This window comes from Triturus cristatus, chromosome 12 (assembly GCF_964204655.1).
Source record: "Triturus cristatus chromosome 12, aTriCri1.1, whole genome shotgun sequence".
Lineage (NCBI taxonomy): Eukaryota > Metazoa > Chordata > Amphibia > Caudata > Salamandridae > Triturus > Triturus cristatus.
Window position 1 is genome coordinate 782187796 of NC_140595.1, and position 21135 is coordinate 782208930.

A 21135-nucleotide genomic window follows, 5' to 3' on the forward strand; every position below is an offset into this window, starting at 1 on the left:
CTCCACGGAACAGATGTCACGGAAGCTGTCGGAATTGGAGGACAGAAATCGGAGAGGGAACCTAAGGATCTTTGGAATTCCGGAGGGTTCCGAAGAGGCGTACGAGTCCTGTGTCCCATTCCTGGAGGCATGGTTCTCGCAGGCAACCAATCTTAACTTTCGTCACCCACTGGAGTTTGATAGAGCTCATAGAGTTCCAGGCAGGATCACACCAGGTCAAAAAGGCCCACGGCCTATTGTTTGTAAGCCCTTACGTTACCAACACGTGGATCAAATCCTGTCATTTGTGCGCAAAAACAACCATTTACTTTGGAAATCTAATAAAGTATACATATCACAGGACTATAGCAAGGAAACTGTTGATACGAGGAAAGCCTTTCTTGCCCTACGTCCAAAGTTGAAATCGCTGGGCCACCAATTGGGCTTTGTGGGCCCTGCAAAGTTCTGTGTATTCATCAAAGGGTCTCCACAGGTCTTCACAGACCCAGTAAAACTAGGGCGAATTCTGGAGGGTGATGAAGAACAACGTATGGAAACCTCGTCGATGGCCTCTGCTTCATCCTCTAAATAGGTTTCTTAATTTCCACGGCAGACTATTGTGCCACTGTTACGTTGGTGGTCATATAATGATGGGTCCTGACGTATTGTTGATATATTGAGGTACTGCTGTACTGTTATTGGTCTCTTATGCCCAGGTAGAAGGACGACGCTCCAGATTTATTTCACTGCTATTAGATAGAATGTGTACAATTTGAATGCTAATCACCAGTCTTTAGCTGGTATACGATAGGAACCCTCAACCACTTGTAGCTATGGAGGTGAGCCTAATGTCTCCTCAAAAAGGGATTTGCGGGAAGGGGTAGGTAGGATGCGTCATTGGGGATGGTCCAAGTGTACTATGTTTATGTTCGCTGGTTGTTACTTAAACAAATGCTACTGCTTGACGGACGCATAAGTTATGCACTGTTTCACATGTTTGGTTGACTCCTAAATTGTTAACATGTATAAGGATTAAGTCCATGGGAGGGATACTATTTTTTCCGTGTCACCATGTCTACTAGTTCATCTCGGGGTGGGGAGAAGGGAGAGGGAGGGTTGGTGGGGGGGGTGAAGGGTGGAGGGAAGAGGGAGGTAAGGGGGGGTAAATGTCTGTTTTCTGTATTTATTTCCTTTTGCATGGTTATTGTTAATGTCATGGTCCAATGCACACCTGGTCCCACGTCATTTTATTGCCAGTGCCTTTGCCGATTGTTCCGCCATGGCCCTGTTAGAATGCGTTGTCGCATTGCCTCAGCTGTCACTTTTCGACCGGGGTCAGTCTCATTTAGTCGGATTCAGGCTAAATACCCCTTTAAGCCTAATACTAATGCTGTGTTTGTGGGGGGATCGTTGGAGAGAATGAAGGGGGTCTACGTATGTATACTCAAGGGTAGGCTGTTAACACTTCATCATGTTAGCTACTGATTGGTTATGGTATTGTCTAGGATTAATACTCCTATAGGAGTAACAGGTTTGAATAATCTGAAAATACTATCTCTTAACGTCAAAGGTCTTAATCAGCCCGTTAAACGCCAGAAAGTGCTGGATTATGTACGTAGGCAAAAAGGCGATATTGTCCTGCTACAGGAATCTAAACTTGATGCTCAGCAGTTTCATAATCTTAGGAATACATTTTTTGTTGAGGTCGCAGGTTCAGGGGCGATAGGGAAGAAAAATGGGGTCCTGACATTGATTGCAAAAAAATCTAATGTAGATTTGCTTTCCTCCACTACTGATACCAAAGGACGGTGGGTGACGACTAAGTTGTTTAAAGACGATACTGAATTCTACGTTACGAATGCATATGCTCCTAATACATGTGATCTGACATTCTGGTCCGATCTGACCAAGCAATTAGAAACTATCCCCGACTCAGCCATACACATCCTTGCAGGGGACTTCAATTTACCATTTGATCCCATATTAGATAGAGACTCCAGATGTTCCTTCCGGTGTAATAAATCTCATAAGGCCTTCACTAACCTGTGTACCCGATTTCAGTTAGTAGATACATGGAGGTTGCAGAACCCCGATGGGAGGGATTATACCTTTTACTCTCCTCCACATGATTCATTCTCCAGGATTGATTATTTATTTATTACCAAAAATGGAATACCCAGAATAGAAGAATCATCCATAAAACCCAGGGTTTTATCCGACCACTCATGCATCTCCCTGTCCATATCCAACGTCAAATCGTCCACCCGACAATCAATCTGGAGATTTAATGAGGAGGTCCTCGAAAAGGAACAACATAGAGTAATGTTAGAGACCGCGATTAAAGAGTATTTAGGGCATAATATTAGGGGAGATACTACAGACCTGATCCGATGGGAGGCACTGAAGAGTACGATACGAGGAGTCGTAATTAAAATAAAATCGGCTATAAACAAGAACCACAATAAAGCACTGGAGACGTTGGAGGTTGAAATTGCGGGTTTAGAGAAGAAACACTTGTTAGATAGGAAGGAAGAAACTCTGAATAAACTAGCCAATAAAAAATACGAGTATAACAAAATAGTGAGTGAAAGAGCAGGGATCTGGCTAAATAGGAGGAAACAATTCAAATTATGTGAATCTAATAAGGCAGGGAAGAGCCTAGCTGCATACCTCAAATTCAAAATACAGAAAAATATGATAAATTCCATCAAGGATCAGGGAGGGGCTACGCATTCGGATCCGATCAAGGTAGCGGAGGTATTCAAACATTTCTATGAACAGCTTTATGCCAAAAATACAGAAGTTGTCGAGTCAAAAATTGCTGGCTATTTAGATGAGTGTAATCATCCATCCCTTTCTACTATGGAGCGCGATGAACTTAATGGCCCCATCACGCTTCAAGAAGTTGAGTTAGTCATTAAATCATTAAAGTGCGGTAAGGCACCCGGACCGGATGGGTTCACAGCCAGATTTTATAAGAGTTTCTCCTCACTCATTTCACAACCGCTATTGCACCTATTACAAGAAATTAGCACTATAGGTGAAGTGAAGGGTACGCTATCTGAGGCCATCATTGCGGTACTTCCAAAGGAGGGGAAAGATCCAACGCTTCCAAAGAATTACAGACCTATCTCGCTTATAAACCTTGACTGTAAACTCCTAGCCACGATTTTGGCTAATCGACTTCAAATGGTCCTGCCCAAACTGATACACGCCTCTCAGGCGGGCTTTTTAAAACATAGATTGTCAAGTGATAATACCAGAATACTAGCTCATGTACTCGAAAAAGCAAAATTGTTATCTACCCCCACTGTCGCAATTACGCTTGACGCCGAAAAGGCTTTCGACAGAGTCGACTGGAACTATCTGAATGCGGTCTTAAATAAATTCAACTTGGGTCAATCTTTCACGAAGATGGTGATGTCTCTATATTCCTGTCCCACTGCTAGAGTTAGAGCTGGAGGTTCACTCTCCTCCGCGTTTCAGTTGCACCAAGGTACCAGACAGGGGTGTCCACTCTCACCTTCACTGTTCCTATTGGCCATTGAGCCATTTCTTTACCACTTAAGAGCTAATGAGAGTATTGCTGGAATTCCATTTGGTGATTGTATTATAAAGCTGACCGCTTATGCGGACGATGTCCTAATCGTATCAGAAAAGGCGGAGGAGGCTATATCGGCCCTCATGACTACCATCGACGAATTCTCCAGGGTATCAGGATACAAGTTGAATAAAGATAAAACAGAGGTTAAAATGTTGAACAACTTGGGTAACAGGGAGGTTATGGGGAACTCTGGCCTGACGTGGCAACCAGGCTGCTTTAAATACTTAGGGCTGGAATTTGATAAGGATCTAATCACAACACTGGGGGTTAATGAGGGCCTGGTCTTGAAGAAAATATCTAAATTGCTAGAGGGATGGTCACCGAAATACCTTTCATGGTGGGGCAGGGCGGAAACTCTGAAGATGATGGTGACTCCATTGGTGAACTACCTGGCGAGTATGCTACCGATGACATTTTCGGAGGCCTTCCTGACAAAGGTGGGGAGGCTGTTTGGCGAGTTCCTGTGGCAGGGGAAGAAGCCTAGGATATCGATGAAGAAGCTTCAGTTATCAAAGGGTAAAGGAGGCCTGGGTCTTCCTAGCTTCAGGAGCTATCAGACAGCGTTTCTCTGCAAACAAGGGGCACAGTGGTTGACTGAGGGTGCGGACTATACTCCGCTGTGGATCGGCATCGAAAAATCCCTAATTGGTGATGCCCCTCTAATGGCACTGCTCTCGATGGACCTTTCCCACCTGCCTCATTCCAGATACATTTTATTAAACACCAGAAGAGCATTGTTGAGGCTTGATCAAACTCATAAAGTAGGGTTGCTATGGAGGAAGTCTACCATGGTATCCTTATGGTATAACCCATCACTTAAGATGGAAGGGAAGCCCATACAGTGGAGGAGTTGGTCCAGGAAAGGAATTAACCTAGTGCGAGATTTATTTGATGGGGGGCACCCGTTGCCGTTCTCTTCGCTTCAGACAGATCACAATCTGTCACCAATGGACTTCTATGACTTCTTGAAACTCAAAGTTATTTTGTCTACTCGCTCCCTCAGCACGGACGACCCTTGGCTTAAGACCCAGGTTCCGCGCTTTCTGAAATCCGGTCATTTTGTTTCCAAAATTTACAAATTACTCCTTCCTGCACCGAGCAGGGCACATAAGAAAAATGAAGTTAAGTGGGAATCTGAACCCAACTCTACCGGTTTATTATTTGACTGGGGTCTGATACATGCCGCTGCCCTAACGAATAAGATCTCACCGATTTTAGCCCAAACCAAGTACATGCTCATTAATAGGACATACTGGACGCCAGAAAAACTTCATAAACTTCACTTGAGGGACAGCCCGCTATGCTGGAATTGTGATGTAGAGGTGGGAGACTTAGCGCATATGTTATTTGGTTGCTCTGCGCTGGGACCGTTCTGGGGGAAAGTGTTTGACTGCATAGATCATATTCTTAGGCTCAAGTCTAAAAGAGAGTTCGTCTACGTACTATTGGGAGTGTTGGATCAGGACCTTCATAATGACAATGATCGTCAGTTGTTAGATGTCCTGCTTACTCTAGCTTGCAAGGTGGTGTTGTGTAAATGGAAGAGCGCATCTGAGGTATCATTCAGGGTCTGGCAGGAATGGCTCTCGTTTTTAAGAGGAGCGGATAATCCAGCTTTGCACTCCTTCCCATGGCGTGCTCCTCACAAGAGGCTATGGAAGGCCCTAGACAGATCTGCATTTTCATTTGACCCACCCTGAATGGAAGATAAGGAAATAGAAGAAAGGGCTACACACACAGGAAATAAGACACTGGCAATTAGGGCGCCCAATCACCATAGCGCAATTGGACATTGGTGTGCTGTACGTGGTATCATGACATATTTTAGTCTTTTAGTCTTTTTACTTTCATTTAACTTCACATGGTATAGCTAGTCCATGAGTTATTCAATGTTCTCTGATGTGAGGCCCTGATTTACTGATCAGTTCTAAGGATTTTATTGTTCTGTCTGTGAAGAGTTTGTATTCATATATGTCCGTAATGGGTGTGAACCATCTACAGACTCACCAATCTCAGGTACTAGCTGCTTGTTATGTAACGGGATTTCATGTGTCATTTATTGTATGTCTTGTCTTTTTTCTATGCTTTTTCAATAAAAAGGATTTGAAATAAAAAAAAAAGAAAGGTGGATTCCATGAGGGGAGTAATTTTCTTCCTGTACAGTCTGCTGGTCTCCACAATACGTGCCCCGAAGCCACGCTACTCCCAATTTTGGGAACTTACATTGGGGAGGGAGGTGACGGAGCGTGACTGGAAACATCTGTGGTCAGATATCGCCAAGAACAACCAGTCACTTGATCTAAGGGAAGAAACCCTTTTTGTCTGGTTCCTTGTCCCCACCAAGCTTAAACAGATTTTCCTTTAGACCTCAGACCAATGTTGGAGGGGGTGTGGTCTCCTAGGGGATGTTCGCCATATTTGGTGGGACTGCCCAATTATTAGACCGTTCTGGGAAGAGATATTGGCCCAAATGAAAGAGATCTTAGGATACTCTATTCCGACTTCAGCAGACATGGTTCTTCTAGGCCTCACAGATCTGATCTTGAAACATCAAACCAGAGCTGATAGTGCGATCATGTGGGCTTGCCTGGGGCGGCTAAAAAGGCTATTGCGGCCTATTGGAAGAAGAAAACAACGCCAGACCGTGCTCAATGGCACTCCCATCTGTGGAAGATACTCACTATGGAACGGATGGCACACATCTTTAGAGATGACTAAAAGAACTTTGAATATAGATGGGGCCTCTTGGTGTCTTTTCTCACCAAAGGCCTGCCGCAGGCGGTGTGCCCACCCACGATGAGAGACCTACATCTGTTCCAATTCTAGAATTCATGTAGGCCTTCCCACGGGATGCAACTAACAGCACCCCTCCTAGCGAAACCCTTCCGAGATGGTTCCCGCACCATCACCCACCTTGCTCATGGAGCAAAGTTTTCTAATAGCGATAGATAGGGCTTCTCCACCACAGGAGAGGGGGGCGGGTTGGGGTGCAGGGTTGTTATATATGTTATGACATTTGCTGTGCGGACAGCGGGTCTGACAGTGACAGCTGTTATAATGTTGATACTCCCCAGCATTAAGACACTGTGTATCTAATAGCGCTGGGTGGAACGAGGGAGCTGAGGATGTGATGTACTGCCTTTCTGTGGATGCACACTTGATAAAATAAGTTTGACATAAAAACATTTTTTCTACCCATTATGGAGTTGATTAAGGATTTGGGTCTGAGCAACTGCCTTTTTTGAAAACTGGGACTATAATGTTACTTGCCCATATAGAGGGAAGGGCCTTTGAATCTAAATTAGTAAAAACATCAGTGAGCAAAGGAGCCCAAAGGTCTACTCTTACTCTACATTTGAAAATATCAATAGGTACTCTGTCCGGCCCAGGAGCTTTAGAAGAGGTGCTGGAATTAAGAGCAATAGTTAAATATATAGGGGCACATGCATCAAAGGTTTCTGCGATCGCAAACGGTGCGATTCGCAAAAATCGGCCGTTTGCGATCGCAAATTAGCCTTTGGAGATGCATGAATGAAAGTGTTTCCTAAGCGCAATTTAAGAATTCGCAATTATTTGTGAATTCCTAAATTGCGATTGCATTTAAGGAATCGCAATTTGCGATTCCTTAAATGGAATGCTAGAAGCACTTACAAATAGCGATTTTGCTATTTGAGACCGCAAATTACAGACAAATCAAACTTGTCTGTAATTTGCAAAAACTTTGAAAAATGCACTAAAACGCATTTTTTTAAGTTTTAAGTTAAACACACATATGCCCTTGGGGCATGTGTGTGCGCAACATGGGTGCACATCACAATTTCAGGGGTGCAACAAGGTGTCATTTTGACACCCTTGCACCCTTGAAATTGCATGAACAATTTGCGAGTACCTACTGGTACTCGCAAATTGCGCATGCAATCTCCCATTCATTCCTATGGGCCTGTAGGTCCATAGGACTGAATAGGAAGGCTTTCCTTAATTGTGACTCGCATATTGCGAGTCGCAATTAAGGAATGTTTAGGAATCGCTATTTTTATAGCGATTCCTACATGCATAGGCTTTTGTGATTCCTTAATTGCGATTCCTTAATAATCGCAATTAAGGAATCGCAAAAGCCTTCCTTGATGCATGTGCCAGATAGTGAATTGAAGCCTGTCAGTAATAATGTTAAAAGATGGACGATCAGATCAAATCAGATACCATCAGAAGTTTTACAATTTATATACTGTTAAAGTATGTTACCCACTGATCACCCATAATGTGACTGCTCAACAGGGAGAGTGTCTACTTTAGTATTCTAAATTCACTAACTGCTCTCCAGAATTCACACGACTTCTTGAGCGCAATAGTTTGTGGACAGTGGGGTCTGGAGCAGCTGACCCATGGAGTTGGACAACACATGTATGCAGAGTGCAGAACCTGTTGGGTGATGTGGCTGGGCATACCTTTGTTGCCATTGTATTGTGTAGATTCAGAGTTTATGATAGCAAATGTGCTCTTTGCTACGCACTAAACCCACTTTAAGAGTCAGTAACTAAAGGTGTTTAGAAATTAATAAGGAATTTCTGTTTGCAAGGGGGGTGTTGTAAATGTCCCTTCCAATTTGCGATTCTTATCTAGAAGTGGCAATGGTTTAGGATGAAAATAGCAGTGGCAAACCAGTGAAAAATGATGGACCCTCAAGTTGGGGCGGTAGCCCATGTGCAAAAGGGTAGGGGTTGCCCAGGAGACACTTTTCACTTAGTGATTTAAAAAAAAGTTTGTTGGGGCTAGGCAGTTATCCATGGGACCACAGTCTATTCTCGAACAAACTTTTAAAAAGTTAAAAACTTTTTTTTAAATGCAGCCTTATACCCATTAAAGAAAATGTACGGCATTAAAAAGAATCTTCAAAAAGTGATCATAGACATGGTGGTTTGCTCACCCCAGCGAGCCATCATCCCTGCAATGGCCACCAATCGCAGTGAGTCTCAATTTGCTACCTACTTCTTGACTATTGAACAGGTAGGTCAGATTGCATCCCACTATGATTCAGAATTTTATGGACTCAGCCTTTAGTACATAGGTTGATTTGCAAAATTCCACACTGGTAGCAAAAATACTGGACTCAATTTTCAAGCAGTATATTGCGATCAGTGTTTCATACATCTGACCCTTCGTGTCACAGATGTATGATGTGTGGGAAAGTGTATGGAACACTGCCAATACCGTGTGCTAGTGTGGGAAGCATAAAATAGTTTTTCCAGTGAATGTAAAGAAAAAGAAACATGTTTTCACTAAAACGTCACAAAATACTTAGCCTTGGACATGGACATCAATCAATCAGGGAATTGTAAGTGCGCTACTTACCCTTGAGGGTCTCAAGGCGCTGACATGCAGATCCCAAACACATGAAGGATTTTATAATAAAGACAGATGCTTGTAGGTTGCTAGGTTAAATCTCCATCAGGTATGGCTTTTTTTCTGAATAGGGTTGAAGGTTGTGATCTCTACAATGGTATGCGTAAGTCTTTGCAAGCAAACATATATGCGTTTTTTGTGACTCAGGCAGTTTATTTCTCTGTGCCTTGGTGCCCTCAGCCATCAATATTGTGAACGCTTAAAAATAGCTTAACCTCAGTAATAAATATTTTTAAAACTATACACTTAATTTCCCCACAGGACAGCAGTTTTGCAACGCGTCTGACTGGCTATTTGTGACGCAGGAGAACGCACCTCTAGGTCAGAATATAATCTACGAAACACAAAAAAACAAGAAAGTCAACGTGTCATTGGAGATGTTCAACCTCTTCCCAAAGGTAGCATAACTAGACAGGGAGGTTCGACTGAATGAATTTATCAGCGTATGCTTGGATGAATGAATGAATGTGGGCTGGGTGAAGGAATTCATTGATGGATGAATCAAGAGTACTAGGGTGGATCAATGAATGTGGGGGTGGTTGAATAAATACATTGATCAATTAATGGCTACATGGATGAATGACTGACTGCTTGGGTGGATGGATGGGTGGTAAATAACCACCAACATGCTACACAAATGTACTTGAAGGCTTAGATTTCTATTTATTGTACATCTGTAAGTAGCTGTCCATCTAGTATATAGTCTCCTACCTAGTTTGTCACTAATTAGAACTGTCTATGTGCACGTAATACATCTTTTCCTGGCAAATACAGCCGAATATTGGCATCATTCTTTTTGTATTTATTTTTTTAGAGTTTTCTATAGCGTGTATTAGACCTGAAGGTATTGGGTATCAGAGCGCTTTACATAGCACCAGTTTCGTTACATAAGGACACATTCATTTTTGTTAGGCACGGGGAAATTAATTGATTTGCCCAGAATCACAGGATGTTGAGCATCGTTGCCAAGACTTGAACCCAGTTCCCCAGCTTCGAAGTTTACTGCTCTAGCCATAAGGCCACATCCTCTCCCCATTCTTTTTTCCATCAATAGTTAATTTCACTTTATATAGCTATGTAACTATGTCTCTGTCTCTCACTAGTGGCAGACTGGCCTTTGTATAGAGAGGGGATTGCCTTCGGGTGGCCTAGGAGCCCCTTTCCACCCTCGCATGAGGGGCCCTGGGGAAGGGTGGGGCACTGGCTGTACACCACCACATATGGGGTGCACAATCAGTTTTCCCCCGGACAACATTTATGCCATTATGCCCATGTTTGTAATACGACGTGGGTGCAATGGCGAATGCCATTGCCCCATTCAAGTGAAGGCATATCTCTTTGTGAATGTACCAGCTAGATCCATGTTATAGAAATGACTGCACAAGCATCTGCAACCCTTTGTGGTAAGTAAGGTAGAATGTTAGAATGTAGGCATAATGGAATGTTGATTCTGACAGTGACTGGTATTTCTGATGGATACATCTGCCTGTGGATTCCTCACCTTATGAATATCCCCTGCGCCAGCATTCCGCAAAATCTTTTTCCTAGCTCTCCAAGCCGGCGAGGTCGTCACAATGCTATGGCTCCGCATACGGCTCCGTGTAACGTCACTGGAGCCATAAGAGGGCCACGTCGGCGTGATGACGTCAGTTCCCTTTTTCTGCGCTGTCGACGCTAACGGTTTTGCTACGGACCCTCCAATACTTTCTCCTGGATCCTTTGTATTTCTCTGGTTTCCTTCTGTGGTTTCGACATCTCTGCTCCAAGGAAGTCTGGCTTCAAACGCTGTAAGGAGTGCAAGGGCATATGTCGATCACTGACCCCCATTGAAGAACCAAGACCTTAGGGGCCTGGCAGCACATGGTACGCCTTAATCTCCTGAGTTCACCTGGTTTGTCGGACAGAGACACGGGACACTCCATTAGGCGTAGAAGATAAGGTTTATTAGCTGCAGCTAAGTACAGTTGTCCCAGAAGTACACTCGATATGTTCTTATGAGACTGCCACTTTACTTCGTGGCGCACAATCTTTTATATTCACAAAGAACACTCCCAATGCATACAGGGTCAACCAATGAGAAGAATGTGAAAACAAGATATTGAGTAACTCAAATAAGCCCCTCTCCCAACAGTGTTTGTCACCCTTCCCCACAAGTTAATCAGTGGTAGTGTTTATAAGTCGACTTGCAGGTGGCAGGACACATTTGTATGGCCTAGAGGACAGTTGTGAAATGAGAGAATACGAGTAAACAATAGCGAAGGCCAGAGGATAAGATAAAGTCAGGAAAGAATGGTGCGAACCAACGGATAGTTGAAACAGGGATCAGTCAGACCAGACGAGGATTAGTGGATTCGGCCGGACCCTGACACCAGCTATAAACAGAGGCAAGAGGTTATTTGACACGTTGCAGTAGGATGAGGAAAAACAACTCTTCGTTCACCGTGCCGCCTGAGTGAGGGCAACACAAAATGGCAGAAAGACACAAATGGTGGCTAAATACGAACGAGATCGGAAACTGAATTACCTCAGACCCTCCTTTTGCCATTACTCAGGCAAGACACACAGACTCATTTTAATCCGAGTCGACGTCAATGGCCATGAGGTCATCAAGCTGTTGCTGCAACATCATTTTAATGCTCTCCGTCTTCCGTGGCACAGGCCTTGGGACACACATAGTGGCACAAAGACCACAGATGGCGGGGCCACACTGCATACAGAGACAACAGGAAAAAATGATGGCCAAAATCACTCCAAGGAATGTTAATACCTTCCATCCCCATTTGGACAGTAATCCCCAAAACCATTCCAACAAAGACCAATCTCCTTCGTCCTGATGAATCGACTCAGAGATCACATGTAATTTGGAGATGGCTTGATATACCGTAGGGGCGTCGTCAGGTATATAAATGCAACAGCTAGATCCGATCAATTTACAAACTCCACCACGATCTGCAAGAATAACATCCAAAGCAATCCGGTTCTGCAATGTCATGAGACGATCCGCCTGAAGTTCAGCTGTGAGATTGCTCAAGGCTCCCACAGTGACATCTATGGTAGTCTCAACAACACGAACCAATTGTCTCATGTTTCTACTGTTGGCCATTGGGCCCCAAAAAGGAAGAAATCCTTTAAGGAAATCACCTCCCTCTTGTCCTACCGTGTCTTTAGAATCAATAATCCCTCTGCCATATCTGTTTCTGTGATGTCCCGAAGGAGCAGTATATGTAGGGGGGAGAAGAAAGGCTATATAGCATGTTCCTGAAAAATCCATCGGTAGCCACGTGTAGGCTCTATCGTGGCAGACAAAATACGTGCGCCCTGGGATGGCACTAACGGTGGTGAATTCTGAGATGTGTGAATGTACGTATGGGAACAAACACTCTTTCCTTGTCCAGTGTCAGTAGTCTGGCCATTTATTTGTAGACAAAAGTTACCTCGATGAGGCACAGTCCAAATTGGTGGAGATTTTCCCTGTCTACTCCTATCTGTAAGGCTAGTGGCGTAACGAGTCACATTCCAAGCATCGTATGCCCGTTTCTCATCAACCGGAATCTTACCATTCTCCACGATTCTAGCCATAGCCACTATTCCTTTTATCAGAGAACTATGACTAAAATCTTGTCCACTACCATATGAACCAGCTGGACGTCTAAATCGGTTCTGATATGCATTTGAAAACATTACAAAATAGGCCCAAGCGGAACCTTCATAGGAAAATGGAAGGGCTAAATATGGCATCCCTTTTTCTGTGGTATGAGGCATAAGTCCACACACCCAACAGTCGGTTGTGTTGACTACCAATTGGTGTTGGTGCAATAACTGGACAAATGAATTGTTAAAATATTCTGTTCTACTGATTAGTTCATGTTGGGGAAGCGTATATAATTGATGTGGGGAGATAGTAGAATGAAAAGGCAAGGAAATAGAAGTAGGAACAGATTTGTGCTGCATAACATGAACAATCCAACCTATACAAGCCAATAAGATACTAAAAAACATAAGAACACACAATGTTATACCACATTGACTGTACACTAATTTACAATATTTCTTTTTCATCTCTTCCTTCTTGTTATTCTTCTGCAATTTGACATCCATCCTCTAAAATTGTTGCTCACTGCAATCTTCCTTACTCACTTGGCTGTGATTATTAGCCGTCCTATGACACTGCAAGTCCTGGGGGCCTAGCCACTATACAGGTCACGAACCAAGACTCCTACCGTGACCCTGCAACCTGGACAGATGATACATGTCATGAAAGAGATGAAAATTTCAGGTGTCCTTGACCAGTCTAGGCCTTAAATTATATCGAGTTCTGTTCAGTACAGTTTGGTCCTGAAATAGTGTCTGTGGATCTGTAGTGTTCAATCGAAGATGTGGCGGTACTGCTTCTTGTAAAACATCGTCATCTTCTTTTTCAGACCGAGCTCCATCTAGGTGCGCACTACTGAAAGGTACAAACCGAGGGACCCTTTCGCCTTCAAAATCACCTACAACCTTACGGACCTACTGGTCAAAAGGCAAGGGCACCTTTTTGCAGTGCACGCCATGGATCCAGTTCTTTTTCCCTTTGACCTTCACTGCTGTACGCGTGACTAGAAGGACCTGTCGAGGCGCCCTCCAACGAGGCTCCAAATTCCTTGTCCTCTGAAAATTTTTCACACAGACCCAGTCTCCCGGTTGTATAGAATGACCTGGGTCTTTGGAGGCCTCTGGTAAAGCGTCTCGAACCTGTAGGTGGAGAACACGTAATTTAGTGGTGAGGTCATGCAAATAATCAATCAGCATTGGATACTGTATGTCAGAATACTTTTTAGGACGAGGGACTCCCCAAACATTAGCTGGGTGCCCAAAAACAACCTTGAATGGGCTGGGTCCCAAACGAGAATGTACAGCTGTTCTAGTGGATTGGAGAGCCAAAGGTAAAGCATGGGGCCAGGAAAGTCCTGTGCTAGCCTCTACCTTTGCAAGCTTAAGTTTGAGAGTGCCGTTATAGCACTCTACCAAATCCGCTGATTGGGGATGGTTCGCCGCATGGAACTTTTGGAAGATACCAAGGCCGACACACACCTTTTTCATAATTTGGCCCACAAATTCACTTCCATTGTCACTCCAGACAATGCGCGGCAAACCAAACCTAGGGAAGAACTCTTTCAGAAGAACTTTGGCAGTGGACAAAGCAGTGTTGTCTTTCAGGGGGTAGGCCTCTATCCATCTGGAGAAGGCACACACCACCACCAAAACATATTTGAGATTGTTGCATCGTTCCATGTGAATATAATCAATTTGCAACACCTCAAAAGGATATGTTGGGGGAGCAAAATGACCTGCCGAAGTTGGAGTTCCCTTTCCTGGATTATGCATCAAGCAAACGATACAATGCTTCACTAAATTATCTGCGCATTTTGGAATCCCTTGGTTCAGCCACACTGGAGCCAGAAGCTTACATATTCCTTTCGCACTGATGTGGGCTGGACCATGTGCCATAGCAACTACAGGCAGTACATAGGCATCTGGTAACAGCCAACGCTGATGTTCTGACAATTCTATCCAACATCCCATCGCGTCTAACATTCCTGTACTCTCTTTTCACTTACTCAGCTCTTTCTCTATAGCCTCTCCTTGAATCGATCTCACACTTTCTATCGTATCCTCACACATTCCTTTTTCCTTGACCCAATTTGCAGGGCCCGCAACATACATGCGACTCATAGCATCTCTGGCTGTTTCTTTCGCTACCTCATCCGCAAAAGCATTCCCGCGACCAACATCATCAGTAATCCTCTTATGCGCACTACACTTTATGATTGCTATCTGGGTAGGCAAAGCAAGTGACTCAAGAATATCAGTTACCAACTGACCATGCTGTATTTTGGTACCGTGGGAGGTAAAGAATCCTCTTTCCTTCCACAAACGTCCAAAGCTATGTGCCACACCAAACGCATACTGGCTGTCGGTATATACATTCACTCTCTTCCCCTTAGACAACACACATGCTCTGGTCAAAGCTATCAGTTCAGCCGCCTGAGCTGAATTATGTCTGATGCGTGCTGTCTCCACAATTGTATGCAAGGTGGTAACAGCGTAAGCTGAAGTTGTTTCACCATTAGGGAGTTTAAGACAAGAGCCATCCACCCATAGGATCCCATCCGGGTCCATTAGTGGTGTATCTTTCAAATCAATCCTACCTTTTGTCTCCTCCTCAGTACGGAGAAAACAATCATGTTGTTCCTGAATACCTTTCTCTTCTGGAAGAGGTAACAATGCGGCTGGATTTAAAGTGTTACATTGTTTGATGTGCACATGACTAGCCAAGAGCGTCAGTTCATACCCAGACAAGCGAGCGCTTGTAAGATTCTGCGTTTTTGTCCTATTTAGCAAGGTATCCACTGCATGTGGTACCATGACAATAAGAGTGCTATCAAGCACCACTCCAGCAGATTGACGAATAGAAATTGCTGCTGCTGCTGTAGCTTTAAGACAACTAGGCAATGCCTTGGCTACTGGATCTAATGTAGCCGAAAAGTAGGCACATGGCCCCTGCTTGTCTCCAAATCGTTGTGTTAAGACTGACAACGCACAACCCTCTCTTTCATGGACATAGAGCGTGAAGGGCTTACTGTAATCCGGGGTACCCAACACAGGAGCAGAGCACAGAGCAGCACGTAAATCAGAAAAACTCTTCTGACATTCATCAGTCCAAGGAAGGGGTTGGGTTGTGTCTTTCAAAGTGAGTGCCAACAAAGGTTTAGCCAACAAAGAAAAATTTGTAATCCACTGTCTACAATAAGAGGTAATGCCCAGAGAGGCACGCACTTCTCTTTGTGTGGATGGCACAGACATTTGTGCAATTGCTTGAATACGTTCTGGGGTCAGTCGCCTTCCCTCCTTCGACAAGAGATGACCTAGATAGGTAACCTCTTGGCGGGCATATTGTAATTTAGAAGGTGAAACCTTATGGTGAAGGTCAGACAAGTGACGCAGTAGTGCAATAGTCACGTTTTTGCAAATATCCTCTGAATCAGCAGCAATTAATACATCATCCACATACTGAATAAGGGTAGCACCTGGCGGCAAAGGAAAAGCATCAAGCTGGCATTTCAGAGCTTGGCTATAGATGGAGGGACTTTCACAATAGCCTTGGGGTGCGCGCTTGAACCGGAAACTTCGGCCTCCTAAAGAGAAGCCAAAAATATCCCTACTCCAGCAATGGGGATGCTGAAGAAAGCTTTTTTCAGATCGATAACAGAAAACCAAGCTGCCAAGGCAGGTATCATAGTTAACAGGGCAGTGATATCTGGAACAACAGGATAACTGCGGTACAACAATTTTATTAACCTCCCGGAGATCAATAACAAAGCGATAAACAGGAGGCTGAGAAGGATCGGTGCGTTTAAGAACCGGAAGAACAGGACTATTGCATACATTTCCCCTTGTCTCCTCGACCACACCCTTCTGAACCAAATCATAAATAATAGCAAAAAGTGCTCTTTCACCATCATTGGGAATTTTGTATTGAGGGATGCGTGGCAAATTAGCATTGGGCTTGAGAGTAACAACACAGGGTGGGATCTCAAGACAACCAACATCATTTGAACCCGTAGCCCAAAGTGTTGCAGGGAGAGAGAGCAATTCAGGTGGAAATTGATCTTTAGACAAATACATTGGGGAAGTCAGTTTCTGCCCCAAAACAAGATGTACACCAGAAGGAGAACAATATATCGTTGCATGCAGTCTTTTCAATAAATCCAAACCCAACAGATTTTCGCAGCAACCAGTCGTTAGAAGAAGCGGAGCTTCCAAATCATAAGAACCAATTGAAAAAGGCAGAGGACAAGAGACCGGGCTATAAACTGGGGCGCCAGAAAATCCTACGGATACGTTTGTTAAGCCAGACAAAGGTGCCCCGGGGAATTTGGAGTGAATAATAGAACTTCTCATCGCACCAGTATCTAAAAGAAATGGCTCTGAAACACCCATTGTAGTGACATTAACATAAGGCCCATTCTGATCTACTGGAATCGATACAACTCCTTTACTTTGTCTATGGCTGTCCTAGTTAGCGTGAAGACCGTCATTCTCACCTTCAACATAGTAATCATCATTGTAATACTGTGTAGACTGAGTATTTTGTTGATCAAAGTAGTTCATAGAATGTGGAGGTGGAGGGGAACGCTGTGTCTGGGGCGACATACCTCGACCTCTACCCCTGGGCGTTAACTGGGAACCACCACGACCTTGTTGAGTAGATAGTCCTCCATTACGCTGTAATAAAACCGGGCAGCTATTCTTAAAATGACCTTCCTCCCTACAATAGGCGCATTGGTTGGGACCTAACAAAGGCCGCGGAATATAGGGCTCAGGATTTTGAAACACCCTCTGAAACTGGGGAGGCTATTGAAACTGGCGCTGAGCAGAGCGAGGAGGATAAGCTTGTTGCAGAAGAACCTTCATTTTTAATTCTTTAGTCTTTTTCTCTTGCTTGTCTTTTCCCTCTTTGTCCCTGTTTTCGTAATATTGAGCAGTAGCCAATAACTGAGCCGAAGAAGAAACAGCCCATGAACTTTCAGAGTCTTTTAACTTATGTGACAACTCGGGGAGCAAATTGAATACAAATTTATCTACAAATAATCGCTGTCCACCCTCCGTAGTCATATCCTGACCACTGTGATCAATAAACGTCTCCTCAAAACGAGTGAAGAAATCGGAGACACTCTCATCTTTCTTCTGTTTACACGCGGCTAATTTATCCCAATTAACTCGTAAGGCGGGCATCATTGTTTTCATTAAAGTAATAATCCTACCAGGGAGTTCTGTGATCAAAACATCAGGCTTAGCACCACCCACTTGTGCTCTATCCGAGGCAGTTATAGCATCCCATGTACCACCCAATTCTTGAACGTGATCCTCTCTACGAATCCGAGCCCATAACGCTTGTGGGACTACATTTTCCATCAGCATGTCAATATCAGCTAAATTAATAATACAGGCATCAACAGTCTGAGACAATTCTTTATAGTAACCAGCAGGGTTTTTACGGGGATCCGGTAAAGATTGTTTGAGGGCCAAAACATCAGATCTCTTCCAGGGCACATGTACCCATATACGCTGGAAGTGAGCGGGAATAGCTGGATTATTACCTGCTTGCGCAACCTCTTCCCCCCATATCGGAGGAACCTCTCTCATTGGGTAATGTTTCAATGTCTGCCGAACAGCAGGATCAGAATCAAGAAAAGTTTGTGAATAAAATAACGACCTAAAGGTAACAAGTGTCCCTACAGCGTCCTCAATCTTGGAACCCACAATGAGCCCTTTATCGAAATTAGCCTGAACATCCAACAAACCCTGGGGAGGTAAACCCAAATCCATATCCTTCCATTCTTTAGCGAGAGTGTCACACATAAAATTAAATACATATCTCTGTGTGGGCGCTTCCCACTGATGAAAGGTGGCCATGGTATCTTTCACACTATACTGGGGACCCTTCTCGATCCGTTTGCGAGCGAGAGAGTCCAATACCACCCGTTCGTCGGAACCTGGAAGTTGACTACGAGACTGTCTTCGCGAAAAAGCCGGAGACATGTTTAGAGTCTCAAAGAAAGGGGACAAGAAACCAGATATTCGTTTGCGCACAGTAGGAGAATTAGACATAAGGATAGGGGACAAGGTATTAGGCGATACAGGAGAGGAACTGGCAGTTATAAGGGGAGCCGAAGGCAAAGAAGATTGAGGTTCAGAAGATGGAGACAAAGGAATCGGTGGCACGAGAGGTGGGGGTGGCAATACCGGAAGAGGCAATTGTGGAAGAACCGGAACAGGTGGGGGGACAACAGGCAGCTGAACAGGTTGTAACAACGGGGGTGCATTAGCATCTTGTACATAGGGTGGAGGCAATCTCAATAGGTGAGACATCAAAGGGTCTTCCTCCAGATCCTTACTTTTATCAGAAGGGGAATTAGGCAACACCGGATAGCATCTATCTATTGCCATACGATGCTATCTCTCTGAAATTTCCGTTGCATTATCAATCTCATTATCTTTAAACTGCTGGGCAGCCTGTATAATCGTCATATTTTGTGCTTTCTTATCTCGTTTTGCCTGCTTAATTTCTTTCTGTTTGGCTTCCTTACGCCAGAGGCGAAAAGAGTCAAACATTGCCGGCCGGGATTGTTTTTTGAACAATATCGCTTCCAAATTGTCTAATATGTCAGGCTCAAAACTACCATTTAGTGGCCACTGTAGAACGCCATCGTTCTTCGTATATCGGATCCATGCCTTATTAAAGGCGATGGGGCCGACACCATGTTTTGAATAAAGCTCATAGGTGGGATTTCTAACCGGAGGAATCGGACAAGCGTCCTCCAGCCGGGAATCCCTATACCAACCAAAGCAACAGAACTTCTTAAACTTATTCAGACCAGGCATCGTTATTTCACTGGACTGTTTACAAACATCAAGGGGTTAAATCAAATACTATAGCACAAACGTACTCACCCCTCGGCTTCGGCTTTTGCAATAGCCGAATCAAAGACCCAAATCAAAACAAAAATAGTGGGAGCTACCCACCAATACTTAACTAAGTGTCTTCTTACGCCAACAGAGGCCCGTCTAATGTCTTGCGATACCAAACATCATCAAAGGGACCAAAGCAGGGCGGCAGTCAGGGCAGCAGTCATCAGCAGCCGTCAGAAAGGAGAAACCGCGCTGCAAAAGACCTTCGACATCCAGGGGTCGCTTGACGTGGTTCGCGATTCCTCCAGAATTTTCCTGCAGGGCTCCTCATGATCCTCGGGCAAAAACTGCTACCTCTGAAGCCGCCCCACGTTGAGCGCCAATTGAAGAACCAAGACCTTAGGGGCCTGGCAGCACAGGGTACGCCTTAATCTCCTGAGTTCACCTGCTTTGTCGGACAGAGACACGGGACACTCCGTTAGGCGTAGAAGATAAGGTTTATTAGCTGCAGCTAAGTACAGTTGTCCCAGAAGTACACTCAGTATGTTCTTAGGAGACTGCCACTTTACTTCGTGGCGCACAATCTTTTATATTCACAAAGAACACTCCCAATGCATACAGGGTCAACCAATGAGAAGAATGTGAAAACAAGATATTGAGTAACTCAAATAAGCCCTTCTCCCAACAGTGTGTGTCACCCTTCCCCACAAGTTAATCAGTGGTAGTGTTTATAAGTCGACTTGCCGGTGGCAGGACACATTTGTATGGCCTAGAGGACAGTTGTGAAATGAGAGAATACGAGTAAAGAATAGCGAAGGCCAGAGGATAAGATAAAGTCAGGAAACAATGGTGCGAACCAACGAATAGCTGAAACAGGGATCAGTCAGACCAGACGAGGATTAGTGGAGTCGGCCGGACCCTGACACCAGCTATAAACAGAGACAGGAGGTTATTTGACACATTGCAGTAGGATGAGGAAAAACAACTCTTCGTTCACCGTGCCGCCTGAGTGAGGGCAACACAAAATGGCAGAAAGACACAAAATGGTGGCTAAATACGAACGAGATCGGAAACTGAATTACCTCACCATGAGGACTGCCTGTGGTGTCTATCATCTGATCACGACATCAAGGGCTGTCTTTGCTGTAGGCAAATGAACCCGAAGGCCTTGAAGGAATGAGAAAACAAGCTGTACATGGCTAAAGTTAGAAAAGAAAAAGGGGTCAAAAACGTTCGAAGTCGAGGTCGTCGACTTCACATGATACGAGGAGGAAACACAAGAAGAAGAGGCATGAATCTCGACGCCGTTCGTCGAAGCCTGTGGCTTCAAGGTCTCCTTCTCCGGCTCCTCAACGTCGTGTTAAGGACTTCGTCTCTCCTTCTCCTTCAGTGTCTCCTCAGGTGACTCCGGCCCATTCTCCTTCGTATCAGGGGACTCCGGTGCAGTCTCCGACGCAGAGATTCTCTCCGGTTCCGGATGGTTCATCGAATCCGGCTGATGCTGAGACGCCTTGGCTCCTGTGGCTCCGCCTGCGGCCACAGTGGTTCCGACTCCAGAGGCCCCCCGATTGGATCTCAAACCAGCGCAGTATCCTTCATTCCTGGCGTCGGGTTCGGATCCCTCGCATTTTTTAGATGCCATGTGTGGTGTGTTTCACAGGGCCTCTTACCCTTCTGGTGCACCTTCGGGTCCTGTGGGT

The 21135-nt window shown here is 44.6% G+C and overlaps 1 pseudogene across 1 annotated transcript in view; it reads left to right on the forward strand.

Moving 5' to 3' along the window:
* LOC146782825 (alpha-2,8-sialyltransferase 8F-like) overlaps nt 1-21135 on the forward strand; it is a 302891-nt pseudogene that overhangs the window by 172599 nt on the left and 109157 nt on the right. Inside the window, exon 5 of the transcript XR_014972319.1 lies at nt 9250-9381. The product of XR_014972319.1 is annotated as an alpha-2,8-sialyltransferase 8F-like (transcript). The remainder of the gene's footprint in view (nt 1-9249; nt 9382-21135) is intronic.